General features: G+C 42.5%; 1 long non-coding RNA gene across 5 annotated transcripts in view; it reads right to left on the bottom strand.

Moving 5' to 3' along the window:
* LOC133070190 (uncharacterized) overlaps positions 1-26,806 on the bottom strand; it is a 142,412-nt gene that overhangs the window by 29,996 nt on the left and 85,610 nt on the right. For 4 of the 5 annotated variants that reach the window (XR_009696096.1, XR_009696097.1, XR_009696098.1 and 1 more), the window contains 2 exons: positions 8,605-8,738; positions 4,677-4,767 (listed from right to left, as the gene is read on the bottom strand). This is a non-coding gene — a long non-coding RNA (uncharacterized LOC133070190). Of the gene's footprint in view, positions 1-4,676; positions 4,768-8,049; positions 8,201-8,604; positions 8,739-26,806 lie in introns of all 5 variants that reach the window. The other variant, XR_009696095.1, reaches the window with a different exon arrangement.

The following is a 26,806-nucleotide window of genomic DNA, read 5'->3' as shown; positions in this document are numbered from 1 at the left end:
ATATTTATCATTCACACTGTCTTAGAATCAACTGCATATGATCCCGGGCCTCCTTGGAATCTGCTCTCTATCCATTCTGTAATCAGAAGCTGTCATTTTGTTCACATACAGTTACTAAGTTATTTCACATTTGTTCACTCAAATCAGTTTACAATGTGGGGAAAGCACCAAGGGGGGACTCTGGGCTCTAACAGTGAACAAGAGACAGATGGCTGTGTCCTCAGGGAGCTCCCAGCCTAGTACAGAGACAGGCATGAAAAAAGGTCTTAAGTCCAGGATGTTGTGATAAACGTGAAGAACACAAATAGAACCTAAGACGCAATGTGTTAGTAATTCTATAAATGCAAATAGGTGTGATTCCTAAATTAAAAGTCAGAAAGGGAAATAGGAAGGAGTGCATTATTCCCTGGATAGAGGGTCATCTTTGGAGGGATGACAAGGTTTTGAAACTGGCCATTTGTGCATGGAAGAGCTTATACATTGAACAGTTTCACTGCAGGTTGGTGGGATGGCTGACCGACAATGATACTAGTGACCCTGAAATGCCAGGACATGTAGTCCTTTTCTCTGAGTGGTTCGGTTGTTCCATGAAAAACCCTACAATTTCCCATGTTGACAGTGGAAGTCGAAGGATGTCTCTAAATCTGTTAGCAACTAATTTAATTTTCCTTTTCTCACCCAATTTTGTTAGCTTGATGTCTTCAAATACAGAACCTCTTTGTTCCCATTTCTTTAGCAAAAGAAATCTCAAGCATTCACTTTGGATGACAGAGGTGGCTATATAGATTGTGGCACCAAGTGCAAAATTAAAATGTGGTTCCCCTTGTTCAAAAGCTGGAAAAAATGTTGTCAAAAGTTCTTAAATATAAAGCTTTCCCCTTCTTCCATGATCTGACCTCTCCTGAAATCATTTAGAACTATAAATTCAAGTTTGTATTAATTGTCATTACTTATTTTAAAAATAAATACTTGTTTAGAATTAATTGTGTTTTGGCTGACCACTATTCCCTATATTCCAAGTCTTCTTAAAGTTTAATTATCAATATTTTTGCTTTATTTTGCTGGAATAGAGTCTCCAAATTTTCTGGTAAGGCCTCTCACTGGTAAACTTCCAGAGTTCTTAAAAGGCTTTAAGAAACTATTTTTCCCTAGTATTTATTTGTTTTTATATTGCTTGGGATAGAATTCCAGTTAAAAAATCACATGGCAACAATTTTGAAGAAATTGCTCTATTGCTTTCAGAAATCCTCTCTTGCTTTTAAGAACTATAACTCCAATCTGTTCTTATTCCTTTATAGAGAAATTACATTCTCTCTTGTTTTGCTTTATTAGCCTTTAGGAAACTTTTTTCCTGCAATATCACCACAGTGTGTACATGTGGTTTGTTCATTACATTTGACCTACCTAACACCTAGTGGGCTATTTAGATTTGAGGACTCTTGTCTTCGTTTCTGAAAATTTTGTCCTCTGTTATTTATTCCTCCCTTCACTTCTCTGCTTTGTTTTCTTTTTTTTTCCTTTTACAAATTGAATTAGGCAGAATTTGGAGTAATATGATATGTCTCTCTGTCTCACTATGCTCCTTTAATACGTTCTGTTTCCTTGTCTTTGGGGCTATATTTTGGAAGAATTCTTTGTTGACATCTTCCAGCTTACAAATTCAATTTTCTGCTACGTTAATTCTGCTCTTTAACCCACTTTTTTATATCATTGACTTTATTTTCTTTTCTCCAGATCTCTGAGTTTTGAAATAATTTATTTAGAAAATACTCTCATCCATTTTTACATTACTATATCATTTACTAATGTTAATTATACTTATTCTAAGGAATGTTTTGATGCTTTTAAAGTTTATTTCTTGAGGCAATATCTTTTTCATGTTATTTTTAATTTCAATATCCTTTCAAAGTAATTTTACATATCATTCTAAAGATGCTGATTTTCTTCCAGTGTTTTTAGGTTCTTTATGTTTGTTTCCTTGACTATGAAATAGATGGATACATATTACTGCTGAGTTAGGATTGCCAGATATGTAGATATAGATGTATGCTGGATTTAGAAGAGGCAGAGGAATCAGAGATCAAATTGCCAACATCCATTGGATCATCAAAAAGCAAGAAAGTTCCAGCAAAATACCTACTGCTTTATTGACTATGCAAAGCCTTTGACTTTTTGGATCTCAACAAACTGGAAAATTCTGAAAGAGATGGGAATACCAGACTACCTTACCTGCCTCCTGAGAAATCTGTATACAGGTCAAGAAACAACAGTTAGAACTGGACCTGGAACAACAGACTGGTTCCAAATAGGGAAAGGAGTATGTCAAGGCTGTATATTGTCACCCTGCTTATTCAACTTATATGCAGAGTACATCATGAGAAATGATGGGCTGGATGAAGCACAAGCTGGAATCAAGATTTCTGGGAGAAATACCAATAATCTCAGACAGGCAGATGACACCACCCTTATGGCAGAAATTGAAGAAGAACTAAAGAGCCTCTTGATGAAAGTGAAAGAGTAGAGTGAAAAAGTTGGCTTACAACTCAACATTCAGAAAACTAAGATCATGGCAACCAGTCCCATCACTTCATGGCAAATAGATGGGGAAACAATGAAAACAGTGAGAGACTTTATGTTGGAGTGGCTCCAAAATCACTGCAGATGGTGACTGCAGCCTTGAAATTAAAAGACGCTTGCCCCTTGGAAGAAAAGCTTCCCTGATCAACCTAGACAGCATAATAAAAAGCAGAGACATTACTTTGCCAACAAAGGTCCATCTAGTCAAAGCTGTGGTTTTTCCAGTAGTCATGTATGGATGTGAGAGTTGGATTAAAGAAAGCTGAGTGCCAAAGAACTGATGCTTTTGAATTGTGGTATTGGAGAAGACTCTTGAGGATCCCTTAGACTGCAAAGAGATCCAACCAGTCAATCCTAAAGGAAATCAGTCCTGAATATTCATTGGAGGGACTGATGCTGAAGCTGAAACTCCAATACTTTGGTCACCTGATGCAAAAAACTGACTCAAAGAAAAGACTGTGGCGCTGGGAAATATTGAAGGTGGGAGGAGAAGGGGATGACAGAGGATGAGATGGTTGGATGGCATCACTGCCTCGATGGACATGAGTTTGAGGAAGCTCCGGGAGTTGGTGATGGACAGGGAAGCCTGGCCTGCTGCAGTCCATGGGATCGCAAAGAGTTGGACACAACTGTGTGACTAAACTGAACTGAACTAAACAGATAGATAGATAGATACATATTGAAGGAATGGCATATGTCTTCCCAGGAAGACAGGTATTTAATATTTCATGTACTTTGGGTGATCGACTAACCAGCAATGCCAATTACTAGCTACCTGACTTTGAGTAAATTATTTGTCTTTTCTGATACTCAACTTTCTAATCAGAAAAAATGGGTACAGCATAAAAATAAGATTAGGATTAGGTATAACCTTGCAAATCTATACACTAGTGCCTGGCAATAGTAAACAATAACACAAATGTTAACTGGTGTTTCAGTTGGTTCAAGTCAGAACCCAGGAGTGGGAGAAGTTGACATCCAAAGAACTGAGTCAGTTACAGTAGAACTGGTAATGCGATGATGGATGAAATATTTTGATAAATAGGAGATGTCCAAGTGCCTTGCTCACTGTCCCCTCATTGAAACCTGCCATTCCACCTCCATCTCTTATCCTGAAATGTCAGGTGGGAGAAGCCTTAAGGAACTCCATGCAGCCCCAGGCCTGGTAGGAGAGTCTATAACCATTGGGTATTGCAGCTTTCTGCTGAGGATAGGAACCCAGAGCGTGCCCTGGGATTTCCGTCCTCCTGGCCCATCTGTTCTGTGTTTTTGTCTTGATTTCCACTGGTAGCTTTCGAGGACAGCAGAGCATCTTCTTTCCTCCCAAGAAATAAGCAAGGCAAACTGTAGCCAAAATCAGCAGCTGCTGGTGTGCTTAACTGGGAAAATAATCTCCCAGAGCTGCCAAGGCTATATGATAGAAGGGGATCGAAGAAGCTTGAGGTTCTCTTCCCAAGACATAAAGTAAGTTTTAGTACCAAAAAAATCACATCGCTCACTTCCACACAGGAGACCCCCAGGTGTTTTTCAGAGACACTGTCCAACTATTTGTGGTGGGCTGCACTGGCCCATAAATAAATCTCCAATTGTTTCTGCTTGCCTGTGTTTTCTCCATTGCCTAAAATTTCCTTGAAATGGAATTCCCGGGACATCCTGATAGCAGGAGAAACCTTGCACCCGGCCACATCGTTTTCTAGACCAACCATCATTTCTGCCCCCCAGCTCTAAAATCAATGTGTGAGTACAGACTTGGTGCCAATCTGTGGACACTGGGTTTGTCCAGGCATGGAGAAGGAGACACAGTGCTGAGAAGATGAGCTGGTGACCTTGGATGTTAATCAATACTACCTGATAGCAACCAGCTCCTCAGTTACAATCCTGGCAAATGAGAAACTAAACTGGGGCAGGAAAAGTCATTCCCACCCCCATCCTCACATTCCAGTCCTGCTCTCTTCCCTCCACCTCACCCTGGAGGATTTAGTTAAGTTAAAATACACCACCCCTCCCCAACCGCCGCCACCACCACCCTGCCACCTGGACATCCCTCTGCAGCCAAGGGGCCAAGAGACAGGATGACTGCAGGGCGGGAGCAGACTTACATCTCTCCAAGTGTTGGAAGGAGCGGACGAGTCCAGCTGAGAGCTCTTCTTCTTAAATGCTTCCAGCCCAGCCAGTCTGGAGAGAGCAGGTCTGCAAACAGGAGTGAACAAGGGTCAGAAGGGAAGGGATAGCCTCTGGAGCTAATGCCAAGGCTGGAACCTTGCACCTCCAGACCAGCTTTAACTGGACGTTAGTCTGGCATTGGGTCAAGAATAAGATCCTAAATTGGAGCTGAGGACTGAGCATCCAGGCTGAGCCACACAGCAAATCAGGCCAGCTGACATATTACTGCCCTGGCTGGGTTCTCCTCTCCCGAGGCCAGCTTGTTCCCAGTGCTGTGGGACTGTCCTTCCTACTATAATCTCAACCCCATTCCCAGAATTAGGCCTTATCCAGGTCTCTCTGGGCTTGCCAGGTGGCGCTAATGATAAAGAACTCGCCTGACAATGCAGGAGACTTGAAGAGACACGGGTTCAAACCCTGGGTCGGGAAGATCCCTTAGAGGAAGGCATGGCAACCCACTCCAGTGTTCTTGCCTGGAAAATTCCATGGACAGAGGAAACTGGTGGTTCCATAGGGTTGCTAAGAGTTAGGCACAACTGAAACAACTTAGCACGCACGCACAGGTCTCTCTCCTCTTAGGGAAGGGCTTCTCCTGACAATGGCCAGGGCTTTGTATGCTACCAGTGACTACTTCAGGGTTGTAGCTATCAAATTTCTCTTTGATCCTTCCATTCAGGTATCCCCTGCCTCCCACACCAGGACAGTTTTGACAGTTTCCCAGACTGGACCTGGGTTACCACTTGCTCTCAAGAGGCATGGAGCAGAGGAAAGTGCTCTCACTAATACCATTGCCACTGCCTTACCATTTCAAGCCAGCAATATCCTTCTCTCAGCCTGAATAAGTCACCTGTGAACCTCACCTCCGATATTATCTCCTCCAGGAATCCTTTCTTGCCTCCTCCCTACTTGGTTTAGGTGTCTGCCCTGCCACCCTGTATGCCCCCTTCCTTCCATCTTACACTAATTGACTTCCTCTGTGATCTTGTCTGTGTTCAACACTGGACCAAGAGCCCTCAGATCATAGGGACCATGTCTATCCTGCCTTTTTAATGTGATGTTCCCTCACTCCTAGCTGGCACAGCAGAGGGCAAGTAGATAGTATATCTCAATGGATATACTCTATTTCTCTGGAATTGAACTTACCAAAGATGTAGGTAAGACTACTCAAGATTAAAGGAGGTTAAACCTGATCTCTGAGTCTGGTTTGGATCCTGGGCCAGAAAGGGGGCATTTGTGAGACAATTGGTGAGGTTAACATGAGGTCTATAGAACAGATGAGTGCCACATCAAGGTAATTTCATGATTTTGATCTTTGTACTCATGTCATATTAGATACAGAGTTTCCCAGGTGGCTCAGTGGTAAAGAATCCACTTGCCAATGTAGGGGACGAAGGTTCAATCCCTGGGTTGGAAAGATGAAAGATCCCCTGGAGAAGGAAATGGCAACTGACTCTAGTATTCTTTCCTAGGGAAGCTCGTGAATAGAGGAGCCTGGCAGGCTGCAATCAGTGGGGTTGCAAAAGAGTTGAACACGACTGAGCAACTAAACAACATATTAGATATAACATCTGGGTTGGGCAAAAAGTACAGAAATTCTGTGTACAATTTTTGCACACTTTTATAATATAAAATCATAATAAAATATATAAATGTTAGATGCTTAGTCATGTCTGACTCTTTGCAACCCCATGAACTGTAGCTTGCCAGGCTCAACTGTTCATGGGATTCTCCAGGCAAGAATACTGGAGTCGATTGCCATGCCCTCCTCCAGGGGATCTTCCTGACCCAGAGATCAAATCCAGGTCTCCCACACTGCAGGCAGTTTCTGACCATATTAATATATATATAATTACATTAAAATATAAATTTACAAGTGTAAGCAAAGTATAGATTAATTAGAATGAGATCCAGGATTCCCTCTGAACTTGATTTTCTTAGCAAATTCAATATCAGTTTTTCTTTACTTCTGCTCTTCTCTTTTCTATAAAAAATAGAAACTGCATGTTTAAGGCGGAGGAGAAGATCCTTATTCCTGAGTGTCTGCCTGAAAAGGCTGTAGGTACGTAGGATGCAGTGGTGTGTTGATCCCCAAAGGCCTGCTCAGTGATATCAAACCAGCACACTACTTTCCAGATGAATTTCTTATCAATGGGCAGACAAGGGCCAGTTCCAATCCACTGGCCTGAGCATCCTTCAGCTGGATGGGGGCAGAGCAAATGATTCCACTGGACTTGAGCAAACACTGGAGCTGCTTCCTACGGACCAGCCTAAGTTTTAGCCTGCTGAGAAGGACAACGCCTGAGATGTTCTTGGGAACGGGCTTCACAAACAGGGACAAACACCTGAAAAGAGAAAACCCCACACAGCATTCTATAGTCCAGCCCCCAACTCAGAGCTCCAACCCCTGCTTTTCATCCTCAGGCCAACCCAACATGGGTCACCCACACCCTTGTCTTCAGGGCATGGATGGGACTGTCTGAATTGGGATTGGAGCCTTCCCTGCAGATGTTAGGAATGCAGGAGGGGCTGCAGGTGAAACTCCAGGCCTAGTTCATCAGCTTGAGACTTAAAGCTGAACAAACATCCCCTGCCAGCCAAGGCCAGGCCCAGCACCCTCCGTGAGCACAGCATGGTTTTGCCGCCCTCCTTCCATGCCTCAGAGCCATTCGTGAGGCACCATAGCCAACGCTCCTAAACAGACACTCGTGCTCAGAGGCAGGAGACCCAGCATGTGCCCACCTGACTCCTGGAGAAACAGAGCCAGCCTTGGCTCACGCACCCAGGGTGACATGGTGACTGCTTTCCCACAGGGCTCCTGCTGGGGTTGCTAAAGCAGAGTGAGATTAAATCTATCCCCTGCAACTTCTACCTACAGATCAAAGTTCTACCCTATAGTGACTGCTCAGAACCCATTTGTTTTCTCTACCACACTGTAGCTTTTTAAACATCTGGAGACAGACATCATTTTTCTCCCAAGTCTTTTATTTTTTTCAGACTAGACAGCCCTATTGGATTCCACAGTGTTTCCACACATCTCTATACAACATGGTTTCTAGATTCCCTGAGATGTTAATCTATCTCTTGCATTTATTTTCAAGGTTCTTCCTCTAATGCAAAGGACAATTAGAATACAGTTCCAGACCAAGTAGCCAGCACCGAGGACAGGAGAACTCTCTGTTCCTCTGATCCATACTCTGTTCCTCCACTGACATAGTCCAAGTTTTCCTTCTTAGCAACACGTGGTGACGCTGGCTCCCACTGAAGCCGTATGACACCTAAACTCCAAAACATTCACCATCTGATACTTACCCAATTAACTTCCAGATGAAAGATATTTTATGTTGTCACTGTTCATTTTGTCTCTGCAGTTAACACAAATTTAGCTCCTACTCATGGGCCTCCTGAAGGCACTGGAAGACCTTCCTAAAGAAATGTGTCATGGTGGGTCCAGGTATGTTGCCTGAGATGGGAGAACATATCAAAAGGCAAAGTAACAACATTACCCAGCTCACCAGATAAGGTCTCACTTATTCCTAGTAAAACAGAGCAAAGAAGGCCCTAAAGCATGAGATGTGGAGATGAAGCCATAGGAAGCCAGTAGGCTCCAGAGGGGATGGAAGGGACTCTGAAGGCAAGGGGTAGCCCCGCATGTATGAGCACTTGGAAGCCAAATGGGAACCAGCAGATCTGTGGGCCTGGAGGAGGGCCTGGGTGACACAGACCTCTTTCTTCACCTCCATCCACAGTAGCAAAGACAAAGGCTTCAGGCTGGCTTAGCTACTTCTAGAAGAAAGATTGTTAAGGAGGTTGAATATACACCTCACAAAGGATCTGATTTACTGCTTTTGAAAAAAAGGGCCGAACCTTTTTCATCTTGATAATATCCAGACTCCCAGAAGGGCATCCATTCGTTTCAATGAAAGACAATAATATCTCTGCTGTGCCACAGTCTGCAGGAGGCAACGCCACTCAGGAAGGCGGCACCAGGAAAACACTTCCTGCAAAGACAAAGGACACATTAAATTGATCCCTAACAAACACATTTTAACTGCAGTGAACTGTCAGAAAGAAAGGCGATGTGTTGGCTTTTCTCTCAGCACGTAAAGGAAGTCCTTAAAGTGGAGCGCTGGGATTTTACCAGCCAAAGCATCAGCAGGAAAAAAGACAAGGTAATCTTGACCTCCTGCAGGATTCCACAGATTTCAAAGTGTCCGTGCACATGAGTGCGGTCAGCTGTGGCCAAGTGGTTCCATCAATAAACCATCCATGGATTAGATGGTTGCCAGTCTAAGGTTCACTGTAGGCACTTCTAGATGGTAATAAGAGCTAGGTGGTCTTGCGTACACCCTGTGGTCCCAGGAGGGGTGCAGGCTCCCTCCTGAGTAGTCTTCATCCTGTGTTGACCCAAAGGCATGGTATTTGGCAGATGTTTTACCCCATTTCTTGTTTGAAGTTGTGGCAATTTGTTGTTTCATTAAAGTTGCTCATTTTCTCCACTTTCCCTTCTTAGAATTTGTTGTTATTTCAGTAGTATTCAAAGCATCTTTAGGTCACTAACCTCAGTGTCTAGAGATTACTATTTAATTAACAGGAAAATTCACAGTATACTTAATATTAAATGAATGTATACTAATTAAAAATAAATGGCCTTAATGAAAGGTAGAGCTTCCAAACTGTTCTGAGAGCAAAACACAAACAAACAAACAAAAAATAATCAAAATTTAAGAAATGTTGCAAAATTTGAGAAGAGAGTAAAATAGCAATAATAGCTGAGGGAGGATTTACTCTAGGCCAAGTGCTATTTTAAACACTTTATACTAATATTAATATTAGTATGTTAAATAGCATTAATATTAGATCATTTGAATTTTCACAGTTCCATGAGTTATAAATTTTGAAGAAGATAAACCTTAGACTCAGGAAAAGTAAGTGGCTTTCTCATGGGGGCTTCTCTAGTAGCTTTAGAAGATGGAATTTGACCCCAGAGCCCATACCCTTAGCTACTATACTCTATACTGCTTTTCCCTCAACACAGTCTATTAAACACGAGTCATAAAATTAGACTATAGAAATAAAACCAAAGGTATAACTGGTTATAATGACTATTATTGAGTAGATCTTCTCCCTCAGCTCAGGTCAGTGACAGCCACCCCCTGACTCAGCTATTATCTGGTTCTGTAAGGAGAACACTTCTTATCTGCAGCTTCTAGAAGAAGCATCTGTGCTCAGGGCTGAGTTAAAGGAGAACATCTGGCCTCCTTCCCTGAGAGAAGGAAGGAATATATGAGTGGACAAGGATCCAGGCCTGCATCTCCAGACGACAGGTCTTCAGAATAAAGAGAAAACTGGCCAAACTCTGATCATTAGGGAGTGGGAAGGGGAGGGGAAGGGGGAAAAAAATCCTTTCTCTATTGGAGTATGGAAAGTTTTTTTGTTTTGTTTTTTTTAATATGTGAATTAAAAAAATAAAGATTGGCTCAGTTGACCTACCTCCTCCCAAAGGCAGAGAAAACATAAATATGAATGTGGACTGTTTTAACTGCTGTGTAGCAAATTTAAAATTTTGTAACTCACAGAATGTCAGAGGCAAAAAGGTAAAGGCCATCAGGTGCACTCCTTCATTTGACACCTGAAACCTGAGTGGGGGAGGCCTCATCCACGGTGATGCCACAAAGGTGAGCAGCAGACATCAACACAGTACCCAGAGCTGAGCCAGGGACCTGCTGGGAAGGAAGAAATCTCCAGGCTTCGTGAGGATCAAGATAAACCAAAACATCAGCCTCGCTGCCCCCAAATCTCTGACTGGTACCACTCGTTTGGAAATATTAAGAAGAAGCAGAAGTGAAAATGATAGCCTTGGGAGCCACAGACAAAGGAAGACTGTGTGGCCAGAGCAATGAGACAAGCTCACAGAACTCTTTCATGTGTATCACTGTGCTCATATTTCCATGCACAGAGTCCATCTTTCAAAATTTCGATGAGCCAAGCTTCTGCTTTCACTGCGTCTTCAGCCCAGACCAGCTCCACATTCACAGAGTCTGCGCCTCCCACACCCCACGGTTTCCCATTCCTCCCACCTGCCGTTTCATGCATGAGGACAGTGACTGTCCTGCAGTCAATGAAGACTGGTCAATTAGCGCCTGGATCACCGGAGCCCTGAGGAATACTGGCTGAATGGATTAATCTAAACTCTCATCATCTAGGATAAGAATAGCATTCCCATTTTTGGACAAAAAAACTGAGGCTCTGGTTTTTTTTTCTCATCCTAAGTGTAAGAACTAGGATTTGGTTCCAAAGCTTCTAAGTGTCTTCTAAGCTTCTAACATGCTACATGCTCAACACAAAGTTAGTTCTTAAGTTGCATAATATTGCCTTCACGATTTTTAAATTTTTTTAAAAATTGAAGTATAGTTGATGTACAATGTTATATGTTATAGGTGTATAATATAGTGGTTCACAATTATTTTCTTTTGAACTTTTTGTTTTGTATTGGGGTATAGCTGATTAGGAAATGGCAACCCACTCCAGTATTCTTGCCTGGAAAATCGCATGGACGGAGGAGCCTGGGAGGCTACAGTCAGTCTGTGGGGTCGCAAAGAGTTGGACACGACTGAGCGACTTCAGTCACAGCTGATTAACAATGTTGGTGATTCACAATTTTTAAAGGTTATACTCCATTTATAGTTATTATAAAATATTAGCTATATTCCCTATGTTGTACAACATATCCTTGTAGCTTATTTTATACATACTAGTTTGTACCTCTTAATCCCCTGCTCCTATTTTCCTCTGTTTTCCTCTCTCCATTGGTAGCCACTAGTTTGTTCTCTTTATCTATAAGTCTCTTTCCTTTTTGTTATATTTACTAGTTTATTTCTTAGATTCCACATATAAGTGATATCATACTGTATTTGTCTTTCTCTGTTTGATTTGTTTCACTTAGTGAAATACCTTGCAGTCCATCCTTGTTGTAAATGAAAAAATTTACTTTTTACAGCTGAGGAGTATTTCATTATACAGACACAGACACACCACATCTTTACACATTCACCTGTGGATGGACACTTAGCTTGCTTCCATATCTTGGCAATTGTAAAGGAAGAGTTATTGATCAATTTGCTAAAAATAAATTTTCCAAAAGCCAATTTATAAGGCATATCAAATGAATATCTTAAACACAGTGAAGAAGATTGTTGTAGTTGCTTTGCTGATAAAAGCAGAGGCAGGGGTAGATGCATTGGCCAAGGCAGTGCCATGTAGAAGGTCGGGTCATAGAGTCACCAAGGAGCATGATGGTAAACTGTATTTAAGGGGAAAGCCACCCACTCATGTATAAAATGATGTGTGCAAAAGCAGAGAGAACTAAACTTTGCTGCAAAATCCACAATAAATCAGAGAGCAGGTCATTCTGTGATTTGGAATTCCATCACTTGACTCTCAATGAACTCGCCATTGGCAAAATATTTTTCAGTGAACTGTGCTGCTTCCCACAAAAGACCCTAAGAGAGATCTATACCCTTGGCTACCAGAACATTCACTTTGGTCACCTACCCAAGTGTAGGAAATTTAAAAACAACTGAACTTAGCTCTCCACAGTCATCTCTTTCCTTACCCCACAGCTCAACTCTTTTGAAAAGAAGGCTGATGTCATTTCTGTGATATATTTAATCCTTTTTCTTGTCCATTTCCATCTTCACTAAAACATCCTTTCTTCAGGTTGCTTTCTCCCTCATTCTCTTGTTCTCATCCTCACTCTCCTTCTAATTCTTGTTCTCTCTTCCTATAAACAAGGATATAAATTACCACTTAGCTTGAGCTGTGTAGAAGTCTTTATGGAGACGGCGTGCTCCATAATGGATCGCCTTTGTGGAAAAGTGCAATCCCTGTAATTAGGAGCACTTTGATGGAGAACTCAAGCTCTATAACTCAGGAGATCATAAGCATTTCTGCTCTGGTGAAGTTCAGTTTAATGCAAAAGAAACATGTGTTTCCTGTCCCTTATTCTAAATCGATTGAGCCATTTGTCTAATTTAAACACTCTATAAATTACATACATCCTCCAAAGATAGGGACGAGGTCGACATACTTGATATATGTTTTTTCATACGACTTGAATCCATCACTGTCTTCCACAAGGCCCCTTAGCTTTATCCTGAGTGGATGGAGGCCCCATAACTCTCTGATCTACTCCATTTTCTCTGACACCCCTTAGGATTCTTGTTCAGAAAATTTGGCCAAAGAATTATGGCTGACTTTCAGTAGGCATGGATTGTAGGATAAACTAGTGCTGAATCCTTCACTATCCTATACTTTAGTAGCACAATCATCAAATTCCTACATCTCTTCTCACTTTGTGCATTATTATGGGAAACTTGATGAGGAAAAAGCCAAAGAAAGTAGACTAGGCATGGCTGCTTCTGGCTTAGCTTAAACTCACTGCACCCCTCTGATTCCTAGGAGGTATGTTGTGAGTAGCATATGAAAATGGCAGTTCCAGAAATCGGAGAAATCCAGGGATCCCTCAACAGAAGGTGGGACATTTCAGAGAAATGAGTAGACACCCCACTGTCTTATAACTTCTCATGTGTCTGTCAGGAAAACAGAGTTTGGAAAGTTAAAAGAGGCTTTATTCAACTCCATAACAGGTAGGGGTCTGGATCATTTAGTTTCTGCCAATCAGATGACTTTTTACATTTTAATTTGAAGTAGAATTGAGTAAATTCTGTAAATGGACTATATACACCAGCTAAAAGTGAGATTGGCAGAGTATATTTTTTTAAAAAAAAGAAATCAAATATATGTGGTCCATAAGATAGTCACTTCAACTATAACAATACAGACAGATTGAAAGTAAAAGAAGGAAAAAGATTTATCATGCAAACAATAGTTAGAGAAAACAGAAGAAACTTTATTAATATCAGATAAAGTAGATTTTCAGAGCAAACATAATTATCAGAAACACAGAGAGGCATTATTTAATGGTAAAAGAGTTGATCTACCAAGAAGACATAGTAATCCTGTGTGTATGTGCCAAACAATTAAGCTGCAAAATATGTAAACTAAAAAATGATAGACCTGAAAGGAGAAAAACAAATCAGTAATTACAATTGGAAACTTAAAAACCCATTTCAAAAATGATAAAATAAAAGACAGAAAATGGACAAGGACACTGTCAACCAATAGAAACTAATAGGCATTTATAGAACACTTTACTCAACAGCAGAATATACATTCTTTTCAAGTGCCTACAGAACATATGCCAAGTAGATACTATCTTCGGCTTTGAAACTGGGTTTAAGAATTAAAATCACAGAGAGCATATTCTCTGACTACAATAAAATCAAACTAGAAATCAATGACAGAAAGTTCCCAAGAAAATCTCCAAACACTCAGAAACTAAACAGCACACTTCTACATAATCATATGAGTCAAAGAGCACATCTCAGTGGAGACCAAAACTATACTGAACTAAATGAAAGCAAGCATATAACATCAAAATTTGTGTGACACAGCTAAAAGCAATGCTGAGGGGGAAATATAGCACTAAATGCATATATTAGAAAAGAGAAAAACTTTGAGTAATTTAAGCTCCCTCACCCCCTAAAGATCCTGGAAAAAGAAGAGCAAAATAAATCCAAAGCAAGTTTCTGGAAGTAATAAAGATAAGAGCAGAAATCAGTGAAATTGAAAACAGAAAATCAATGGGGAAAACAATGAAACAAAGTGCTTTGGAAAGACTGATGAAATTGACAAATAACTATCTAGCAAGATGAACAAATTAGAAAGAGATAAGATACAAATTTCCAATATCAGAAACATAACAGGGGACATTACTATAGACATTTCAAACACATGAGAAGGTAATAAAGAAATACTATGAACAATTCAAAACACATAAATTTGGATATTTAGATTAAATGGACCAATTCCTTGAAAAGGACAAATTATCACAGCTTACCTAGTATAAATAAATAGTTTGACTGGCATATAGCTATTCAGGAAATTTGATTTCTAATTTAAAAATCCCCCACAAGAAATTCCCAGGTACACATAGTACCACTGGAAAATTCTACCAAATGTTTAAAGAAATAGTACTAATTCTATACATCTTTTCCAGAAAATCCCTTTAAAAAAAGAATCCATTAGAATAAATGGAGTAGCCCTCATAGTCAACAAGAGTCAGAAATGCAGTACTTGGATGCAATCACAAAAATGACAGAATGATCTCTGTTCATTTCTAAGGCAAACCATTCAATATCACAGTAATCCAAGTCTATGTCCCAACCCGTAATGTGACTACGGGCTGAAGTTGAACAGTTTTATGAAGACCTACAAGACCTTCTAGAACTAACACCTAAAAAAAGATGTCCTTTTCATCATAGAAGATTGGAATGCAAAAGTAGAAATTCAAGAGATACCTGGAGTAACAGGCAAATTTGGCCTTGGAGTACAAAATGAGGCAGGGCAAAGGCTAATAGAGTTTTGCCAAGAGAACACACTGGTCATGGTAAACACCCTCTTCCAAGAGAAGATTCTACACATGAACATCACCTGATGGTCAATACCAAAATCAGATTGATTATATTCTTTGCAACCAAAGATGGAGAAGCTCCCAACAAAAATAAGACTGAGAGCTGACTCTGGCTCAGATCATGAACTCCTTCTTGTCAAATTCAGACTTAAATTGAAGAAAGTAGGGAAAACCACTAGAACATTCAGGTATGACCTAAATCAAATCCCTTATGATTATACAGTAGAAGTAACAAACTGATTCAAGGGATTAGATCTTATCAACAAAGTGCCTGAAGAACTATGAATGGAAGTTCGTGACATTGTACAAGAGACAGAGATCAAGACCATCCCCAAGAAGAAGAAGTGCAAAAAGGCAAAATGGTTGTCTGAGGAGACCTTACAAATAGCTGAGAAAAGAAGAGAAGTGAAAGGCAAAGGAGGAAAGGAAAGATATACCCATTTGAATGCAGAGTTCCAAAGAGTAGCAAGGAGAGAGAAGAAAGCTTTCCCCAGTGATCAATGCAAAGAAATAGAGGAAAACAATAGAATGGGAAAGACTAGAGATCTCTTCAAGAAAATTAGAGATACCAAGGGAACACTTCATGCAAAGATGGGCTCAATAAAGGACAGAAATGGTATGGACCTAACAGAAGCAGAAGATATTAAGAAGAGGTGGCAAGAATACACAGAAGAACTATACAAAAAAGATCTTCATGACTCAGACAACCATGATGGTATGATCACTCACCTAGGGCCAGACGTCCTGGAATGTGAAGTCAGGTGGGCCTTAGGAAGCATCACTATGAACAAAGTTAGTGGAGGCAATGGAATTCCAGTTGAGCTGTTTCAAATCCTAAAAGATGATGCTGTGAAAGTGCTACACTCAATATGCCAGCAAATTTGGAAAACTCAGCAGTGGCCACAGGACTGGAAAAGGTCAGTTTTCATTCCAATCCCAAAGAAAGGCAATGCCAAAGAATGTTCAGTCTACTATACAGTCTACTATACTCATCTGACACACTAGCAAAGTAATGCTCAAACTTCTCCAAGCCAGGCTTCAACAGTACATGAACCATGAACTTCCAGAAGTTCAAGCTGGATTTAGAAAAGGCAGAGGAACCAGAGATTAAATTGCCACAATCCGTTGAATCATAGAAAAAGCAAGAGAGTTCCAGAAAAGCATCTATTTCTGCTTTATTGACTACACCAAAGCCTTTGACTATGTGGATCACAACAAACTGTGAAAAGTTCTGCAAGAGATGGGAATACCAGTCCACCTTATCTGCCTCCTGAGAAATCTGTATGCAGGTCAAGAAGCAACAGTTAGAACTGGACGTGAAACAACAGACTGGTTCCAAATCAGGAAAGGAGTACATCAAGGCTGTATATTGTCACCCTGCTTATTTAACTTATATACAGAGTACATCATGAGAAACACTGGGCTGGATAAAGCACAAGCTGGAACCAAGATTGTCGGGAGAAATAACAATAATCTCAGATAGGCAGATGATACCACCCTTGTGGCAGAAAGTGAAGAAGAACTAAAGAACCGCTTGATGAAAGTGAAAGAGGAGAGTGAAAAAGTTGGTTTACAACTCAACATTCAGAAAAATAAGATCATGTCATCTGGTCCCATCAGTTCAGTTCAGTTCAGTTCAGTTGCACAGTCATGTGCGACTCTTTGCGACCCCATGAATCGCAGCACACCAGGCCTCCTTTTCCATCACCAACTCCCGGAATCCACCCAAACCCATGTCCATCGAGTCAGTGATGCCATCCAGCCATCTCATCCTCTGTCGTCCCCTTCTCCTCCTGCCCCCAGTCCTTCCCAGCATTAGAGTCTTTTCCAGTGAGTCAACTCTTTGCATGAGGTGGCCAAAGTATTGGAGTTTCAGCTTCCACAGCAGTCCTTCCAACTGGTCCCATCACTTCACGGCAAATAGATGGGGAAACAATGGAAACAGTGAGAGACTTTATTTTCTTGGGCTCCAAAATCACTGCAGATGGTGACTACAGCCATGAAATTAAAAGACACTTGCTCATTGGAAGAAAAGCTATGACCAACCTAGACAGCATATTAAAAAGCTGAGACATTACTTTGCAAACAAAGGTCCATCAAGTCAAAGCTATGGTTTATCCAGTAGTCACGTATGGATGTGAGAGTTGGACTCTAAAGAAAGTTGAGTGCCAAAGAATTGGTGCTTTTGAACTGTGGTGCTGGAGAAGACTCTTGAGAGTCCCTTGGACTGCAACAAGATCCGACCAGTCTATCCTAAAGGAGATCAGTCCTGAATATTCATTGGAAGGACTGATGATGAAACTGAAACTCCAATACTTTGGCCACCCGATGCGAAGAACTGACTCGTTGGAAAAGACCCTGATGCTGGGAAATATTGAATATGGGAGCAGAAGGGGACAACAGAGGATGAGATGGTTGGATGGCATCACTGACTTTATGGACAAGAGTTTGAGTAAGCTCCAGGAGGTGGTGACAGACAGGAAGCCTGGCGTGCTGCAGTCCATTGGGTCACAAAGAGTCGGACATGACTGAGCAACTGAACTGAACTAACTGAACTTTCCAGAAAATAGAAGAGGAGGGAAAATTTCACCGAAATTTTAAACTTCTATTAAGAAAATGATAAGACAAGCTTTAGGGTATGAGAAAAGAGTCATAAATCACATATACAACAAAGGACTAATATCTAGAATATATAAAGAAGTCTCAAAACTCAACAATAACAATAATAATAATAGTTGAATTAAGAAGTGCACAAGAGACACAGAGGCATTTTAGCAAAGAGGATATACAGATTGCAAATAAGCATGTGAAATGATATTTAAGATCATTAGCCTTTAGGGAAATGCAAGTTAAAACCACATGAGATATCACCACATACTCATCAGAATGACTAGAATTAAATGTAGTAACACCACAAAACACTGGCTTGGATGCAGAGAAACTGGATCATTCATATATTGCTGGTAGGAATGTAAAATAGTCAAGACACTTTGGAGAACAATTTGGCAATTTCTTAAAAAAACTAAAATTTAACTTCAGTCACGTACATTCAGTTGCTTAGTCATGTCCAACTCTTTACAACCCGATGGACTGTAGCCCACCAGGCTTCTCTGTCCATGGAATTTTCCAGGCAAGAATATAGGAGTAGGTTGTCATTGCCTCTTCAGGATGCAACTACGATATGACCCAGTAAATTATGGAATTGAATTAAATTAATTGATTAAGGGCTGACACCTGGAGCAATGAAGACTAATGTTCACATAAAAACTTGTCCACAATGCAACTAGAGATTATCATACGAAGTAAAGTAAGTCAGAAAGAGAAAGACAAATACCATGTGATATCACTTATATGTGGAATCTAAAATGTGGCACAAACAAGCCTATCTATGAAACAGAAACAGAATCAAGGACATAGAGAACCAACTGACATCTGCCAAGGGGACATGGGGTTGGGGAAGGGAGGGAGTGGGAGCTTGAGGTTAGCAGATGTAAGCTTTTATATAGAATGGATAAACAACAAGGTCTTACTATATAGCACAGAGAATTATATTCAATATCCTATGATAAACCATAATGGAAAAAAGATATTTTTAAAAGAATGTACATATATGTATGTATGTGTATATATATATATATATATATATATATATATATAAAACTGAATCACTTTACTGCATAGCAGTAATTAACACAGCATTGTAAATCAACTATACTTCAATTAAAAAAAAAAAAACTTGATCACAAATATTTCCAGCAGCTTTGTTCATAACAGCTAAAAACTAGAAACGATCCAGATGTCCTACAGCAGGTAAACGGTTAAATACATAAGGTATATCCATACCATGAAATTCTACTCAGCAATAAAAAAAAAACTGTTGATACACACAGAAACCTAGAAGAATAGCCAGAGAATTATGAGGAGTGAAAAATGCCAATCCCAAAAGATAACATACTTTATGATTCCATTTATATAACATTCTTGTGATGAAAAAATTATAGAGAACAAAATAGTCGTTTCTGGGGGTAAAGGAGCGTTGGAGGTAGGAGGAAGTGGGCATGATTAAGAGGCAACACAAAGCATCCTTATGGTGATGGAAATGCTGTGTCTTTACTGTATCAATGTCAGGCTTCTAGGTGGGTGGGATATTATACCATAGATTTATGGTACGGATATACCACAATCTGTTTATCCACTGGAGAAAACTGAGTATGTGCACACTGTGTATTATCCCTTACAACTTCTTGTGAACCTACATTTATCTCAGAATAAAAGTTTAATTAAAAATTTTTGAAGTATTACCTATAGGCAAATGGAAACAGAACAAAATGAATTAATGAATAAATGAACTCCATTAATTCTTTTCACTACAAGTTGTCTTGCAAGAACTCCTCAGTGTCTGTCCTGAATGGAGACTTTCAACTCTACTCAAATAATCTTCTCCTTATCCTAAAAGTGGAATCAAAGTGGCATTATCTCCATCCAACTCAATAAACTGCACATTTTATCCAATTCACCTCTTTCTTTTTCAAAGTTCAGTCACTTTGTTATCTTATAAATTCTTAAGGCCTGAAGCAAGGAGTCTTTAGACATAATTATTTCACTACTGATCATTAGAATAATCTAATTCAACTCAACAAAACTTTATTGGAAACAAGATTTATTCTTTAGAAATGTTTGTTGAAAACCCCTACTATAATATTATTACCAAAATGAAAGTGGGAAGGAACAGTCTCTCAGTGGCTCAGTTTCCAAACCTAAACTCAGTAAGGGTCCCTTTTGCTTTCACTTCCATCTAATACCTTGATTCATCTTTTAGACAAGCTATATATGTGCCCACATGCACAGCACATAGGAAAATGAGTCCCCTCCCCCACCCCTTGCTAATGACAAGATTTACTACTGTGAGTCAGGAGTGACCTTCAGAAACAGCTACCCTGTGGGCTAATTAAGCTTAGAAAGAGGAATAAAGCATTAAGTAGGCTGAGGGTTGCTGTTGCTCTTGGCAGACATTCCATACCATTCTTCTCAATGAATCTGTAGACTCCATTACATCTACTTAGGGTCCATTTTGTAGTCCATATAACCTGTCAATCTCAGACAGAAACAAAATCAGAAATCCTACTAAGGCTCGCCAGCTGATGAAACTCAAAGCTTAAAACCCTAGACAGATACCGTACTGTCTATGCTCTGTAGATCTGGAGCCTTGATCCCCAATCAAGTGTTTTTCCATCTTCTTGAGTTTCCTTTAAAGGTTGTTAGTTTTTTGTTTTTCCCTAGGAATGATCTTTAATCCATCCAGTGGTCCCCTAAAGGGCTTATTTCCACCCAGAGAAAAGACAGTTCTCTATTTCGAAATGAAGCCATCAAACTTGACAATTTCCATATCTGAAAATTAGACTAGGTTGAGCCCACTGTGTCCTGAGTCAAAGAGAACTAGACACAGCAGGTGCTGGAAAGCCAACCCTGCCAGGTGATAGGATGTTGTCCTAAGTCTTAACATCACATACTCTATTTGGCACCCCACCCATCCACTGTTTTGCTCCAAATCACTACCAAATATGTCCAGTCTCTATGACTGGATTTCTGCTCTGTCTCTGATTTTTGTATTCTAGTCCCCATTTGGCTGTGACCCAGATTTTTCTGGCTGTCCAGGCCTCTTTTTCTACAAGGGCTGAAACCTGATTCCTTTACCTCCCAGCCACTGACAACTCAAGATGTTATCATTCACCTGATTTTCAGTGTTGGCAGTTAAAGATTCAAGCTCATGTTTTCAGAATGCTATGACACAGAAATTCTTGACTTTTCTGCACTCACAGAAAAGGAGAAGGTAATCCTAATTCAGATTCATCTTGGACTAGTCTAGACAATGGGGACAGTCGAGTCAATTTAATTTAATAATAATGTCTTGAGTGCTCACATGCACTTTTCTAGTTGCTGGAATTGTAAAGATTAATATGACACAACTCTTGCCCTCCTGAAGCTTGTTGCTAATTGGGTAAACACACACAAACACAGATCTTCCATCTCATATGGTAAATAATTTGATAAGATACAGACTTATGGATCATTGAGAGTAGGTCATGGATTCTCCAGAGGAAGAGGAGAGAAGCTGTGTACAGAGGAGAAGCAATATGACAAGGGCAAAAATGGAGAAAGAGGTCCCCCAACACTAAAAAGTGTACATCAGGCAGATTTATGTAAGCTGCAGGTGGGCAATGACCCACTTGGGGCACCCCAGGAAGGAGCAGTCCCTCACAAGGGGCAGCAGTGTGGCAGCCTCAGGGAGACTGGATTCTCACCCTCAGCAAAAAGCACCCCCCTCAAGCCTGGCATGGAAGCCCAGTACTGTCTGCCTCCCAGTACCGGGAGGCAGAAAAGAGCCCAGGTGGACTTGGACAAGGAATGAATCAAAGTGCACATGATGAACAAGAAGAATCTTCCCAGATGTTCTGTTGAAGTGAGGTCCCCACAAGCCTTCATGGAATTTTGGAGTGGGTGGAATAAACCCTAGAGGTAGAGAAGATAGATTTTTCTGCCAGTCTTAGCAGAAGTGGGGCTTAAAGCCAATTATAATTGATTTTATAAAAATATAGCACTATGACCACTGAGTGTGTGAGTGTGAAAAATAAACACTCTCTACAGTGAGGAGCACAGAGTCCAGAAGTTGTTCAGAGGCAGGCACGTGACACAGATGTGGAGTCCAGTGAAATCTTCTTGGAGAAGCTGATGGGTAAACTGAGTCTTGAAGAGTGGCTTGTAGGTTGGCAGGTACAGAGGTGGCACATAGGAGACCCAGGTAAGATGAACCACGTGGAGGGTGGCGACTGGAGAAAAGCTCCGTAGAGGGGCCCCAGCAGGTTTGCCGATGGGCCCAGGCCTATAGCACTCTTAGGCTTGGCCTGCTGCTGTTTTCTGGTTTCTGTTTGTAAATAGCTCCCAATATCTTGCACATGTTTGTGGGGTCTGCTCCAGGCCTCTGTCTCCTCTCCAGGAACTACCCCAGAACTACTAGCCAAAAGAGCCTCTCTTTCACTTTGTCATTAATTCAACATTCATAATCTTTCTCCACAGCTGGGCTGATAGAACATTGAAACATTGACAATTATAGCTTAGCTGTAACTAAGCTGTCTTGGTGCAGATGGGAGATTGAAGGTCAGAGAAGGGAAATGACCTACCACTTGTCACACATCTAAGTGTGGGTGGAGCTGAAATCTGCATCCAGGTCCCTTCATGGCTAACCTGGCCTCCTTGGTTAGCTGCTTTTCATGGCTTATGCAGCTCATTCTCTGTGGGTGGGCCGGTCCCCAGGCTCCCCTCAGCGCTGTGTGTCATGCTCACTGCACTAAAATTTCACCACTGAAAGGGCCACAGATTTCAGTGGTAGCTTCTTTCGGGCATCAGTGCTGCCATGTTGGGAGTTCATGAGGATGCAGAGAAATGGCCGGAAATGGCACCAAAGATCTCCCATCTCAGGCAACGAAGATGCCCAGTGTCAAGGGAAGAGAACCATATCTTCTTCAGCAACAGAAATTACCTGGGCAGGGGGAGGAATCGGAGGTGACCTGCTGTTTCTTTTCTTGTTCTAAAAACACATCTCCCTCCCACTTTGCTCGTCCTCTGTCCTCCAATTCTCTGCTGCTGCCACCTAGGGGCCATGTGACAGGAAAACCATAGGAAGACTATAAGTCCAGGACAGAAAATGTGGCTTTTATCATTAAAGAAGAAGCGTGGGCCTAGTGTGACCCTTTATATCCCCCTTCTGGAGTTGCCTGGCAACCACCAAATGCTGAAGAGCAGACCCCATCCATCCCCAGTGGAATCCATAGCCATGGTACAGTGGCTGACTGCAAACCCATCTTTAGACAAGCACTCTTCCTAAGAAGGGGAACAAGAGAGGCTCAGATTCTTGGAAAGCAATGAAAACCTTGTTGATGGAGAAGCCAGTAAAAAGGAGAAGAGACACACATAAGCCACGTGGAGGTGTCCAGTCCTAAGGCCCACACCAGGCAAAAGCTCTCAGCCAATGGTAACTGTGAGCTGAGCTGGAGAAGTCAGCTTAAAGACAGCCGGGGCAGTTCCCTGATTTGGGCTGGAGCCACTCTGGGAAACCTTCAAAGAAAAGGAAGGAGTGAGCTAGCTGGCACATTGCCAACTGGAGAGTTTCAGAAATAGACCTTTCAGATACTCCCCAATTCAGATCTTTATGCATTTGCACTGATCTAGTTTCATGCTAGAGTTACCCAAACAGAGATGCTAGGCTATGATGCTATCTCTAGACTGTTACAGTTTCCTGTCCCATGGAGTGTATAGAGTTACCTGGAAGGGCAGCAGTAAAATTGAGGAGGCAGGGCTGGTAGAGTAGGGCTTTGGGGGGAAGCCTGGCCCTCAGAGTGCTCTTACACCCCAGTTATACCATTGCCTCTTTAGAGCTGGAAGGGGCTTGGAAAGTGAGGTGGTATTGAAACCTGTTCACAAATACACAAATTCTTTGAAATCCCCCGTAAAGGAGACCGAACCAGTCAATCCCAAAGGAAATAAATCCTGAATATTCATTAGAAGGGCTGATGATGAAGCTGAAGTTCCAATACTCTGGCCACCTGATGCAAAGAGCCAACTCATTGGAAAAGACCCTGATGCTAGGAAAGATTGAATGCAGGAGGAAAAGTGGATGACAGAGATGGTTGGATAGCCTCACCGACCCAATGGACATGAGTTTGACTAAACTCCAGGAAGACAGTGAAGGACAGAGAAAGAGAAGCCTGGCATGCTGCAGTCCATAGGGTTGCAAATGGTCAGACACAACTTAGTGACTGAACAACAGCATTGTAAAAAAGTGAAGTCTACTCCTTCCCCTGAATATGGGTCAGTCTTAGTGACTGACTTCTAACAAATAGAGTACACCAGAAGTAACTTGAAAGGCTAAATCAGAAAAGTTGATATACACCTTCTACCCAATTCTCTCTCTCTATCCCCCCTCCCTCCGCCTCTCTCCCTTCTCCTCTCTTCCTCTCTGTAAGGATGCTGGCACCTGGCACCCAGAAGCCCAGCAACCACATGGAAAAGCCACAGGTGGGTGTGCAGGAGTGAGCCCTCCAACAGTTGCAGGCCTGGGCTGTGCAGTCTCCCCGAATGGTGCTCATAGACATGGAGCAGATAGGAGCTGAACAAGCTGAGTCAGGGCCAAACTGCAGATTCATGAGCAAATGAAAAGTTGTTGATCGAATTGACTAAGTTTAGGAGTGCTTTATCACACATCAATAGAGAACTGGACCAGAAAGCTCCCTGTTTGAACTTCTCATTTCTATATTTGGAAATGAAGCCCCGGGGGCAATGTTTGGTCAATGTTGCCTTGAGATGAGATGGAGCTCCTGCTCAGACTCCAGCTTTCTGCCTGCCTGGCCAATGCCGTGTACTCTGCCCAGCATGAGGACACCTGGTCTGTGTCTGCTGGCTGAGTGCTCCCTAGAGGATATGTGATCTGTGTTAGTTGGCTGAGGGCTCCCAGGAGAATATGTAATCTTTGTTAGCTGGCTGAGCGCTCCCAGGAGAATATGTGATCTTTGTTAGCTGGCTGAGCGCTCCCAGGAGAAGCAGGAGATGGGGAGGGAAGCATCTCTATCCCACCATGTGGCCTCACCTGAGCAGCCTCTGCCTTCTCACATAGATGTGAGACCCTGGGCTGGGCCCAGTTCCCTGCCACAGGCTCCTGGGAAAGGGACCTCTTTGTAGGACACTTGGTCCTGTTTGTGTAAAGGACCCTGGAGGCCCAGCAGGGGCTGGAGAGACAGAGGTAGCGCCTTTTACTGGGTGTCTGTCTGCACACTGGGAGGCAACCTCACACGGAGGCGGAGAGGATGAAGCTGTCCCCAGCCCTGGAGAGGCTACCCATGTTGGGGGAACCAAAGGTCAGGGGTTGTGCATTGGAGCCCAGATTCAAGGATCAATAAGAAAGAAGTAGCAGTACAGCCTTACTCACATCTTCTCTGTCTGGGCATTAAGGCAGCATCCAGTTCCCCCCACACACAATCAAGCCATCTTACAGAGAGCCTGTCATTGGAGGAAAACCGCTGTGCTCCTTGGTGGACGCCGAGGGAATTCACTGGCTATGAGAGATGTGGTGGAGTCAGTGGGGTGGGAGCAAAGAGGCTGGACCTCTAGGGACCACTAGGGGCCAGAGGAAAGGCCCCCAAACCAAGAGGCAGCTCTCGATTTTTTATGCATATACTTCAATTTGCATCTTGTTGGCTGGCAGTCCTGGCACCAACCAGTCAATCAGCAAAATTGTGCTGAGCACTCAGTGTTTGCCAAGACCCTCTGGGCACCAGGACCAAGAGGGTTAGGCTCTTTGAGGAGCTGCAGGACCCCCCAGAGGAAAGCTAAAGGTGAGTGCTCACACACAGTATGGTGAGTGCTGAGTGCACGCTGCCCACTCAGGGCAGGGTCAGAGCTTGCAGGGAGGATCTGCGCTTGTAGAAGCAGAGACGGGGCAACGGGTGGGGGGTGCGCATGAAGGCCTTGTTAAAGATGGGGCCACGGGAGCTTAGAGACAAGCTGTCGAGCTTAGAGACAAGCTGTCGAGCATCCTCTATGTGTGTGGCCCTGGACAGGAGGTGCGACTCTTCCACAGACCCTCTTCACGTGGAAAGAAGAACCCCAGATCCGATCACACTGTCTCACCACCTCCGGGAGGTGAATCCATTTCCCTCTGCTGCACAGTAACCCTCTGAGTGTCCAGTTCGTGCTGTGACCCTCCTGTTTCTGTGTATCCATGGATGGTTGTTAAGCGTACATTCAGCCCCAACACTCCAACCCTGCACCCTGGGTCAGCACCTTCCCCAGCCACCCACAGCTCCTCCACAACCACTCATCACATGTGGACCCCCATCACCCAGCCTTTTCACTGAGCTCACACACAAGGAGGAAAATGGGGGCAGAAGGGCCTCTTGGTAGACTCCCCTTCTAGGATGGACTGGGGTGAGGCAGTGCCATGATTCCCCAGTCCCTCCCTCAGCTGGGGTTCCTAATTCATAGGACTGGACAGGTTCACTGGCTCCCCATGGCTCCAGGGGGACCCTGAGCCCATAGACACTGGAGGTCAGTATGGTCTCTGGGCATGAAGCGCTCTTTACAGAAAACAGAGGCTGCCTGACCACAGGGAGTGCGGGTACCCCCTGGTCCTCCAGATGGGTTAGCATCCCTGATGCTTCTGGGTAATAATTAAGTCAAGGGATGACCTTCCCAGGGAGTGTCTCGCCTCACCAAGTGGTGAGGGGTGGCCTCATGGGTGCAGGCAGTAGAAGAGATGGGGGGATGGGGAAGGGAATCCAAGAGCTGGATTTGGCCAGTGCAGGCTCTTCTTTCCAGGCCTCTTCAAGAGCCCATCCTATGCCCATGGGGAGGAGCTGCCCAGCCTCCTTAGGTGCCCACTGCTGCCTGGGGCTCTGGAATCTTCAACGAGGCTCCTAACCCTCCTCTACACACTCACTGGCTCCAGGAGTTTGCAGAGCAGGGGATAAAGAGCAGACTCTCCTT

Source organism: Dama dama, chromosome 15 (genome assembly GCF_033118175.1).
Source record: "Dama dama isolate Ldn47 chromosome 15, ASM3311817v1, whole genome shotgun sequence".
Classification (NCBI taxonomy): Eukaryota; Metazoa; Chordata; class Mammalia; order Artiodactyla; family Cervidae; genus Dama; species Dama dama.
Note: the sequence above shows the minus strand (reverse complement) of the source record. Positions and strands in the feature narration are given on the sequence as shown.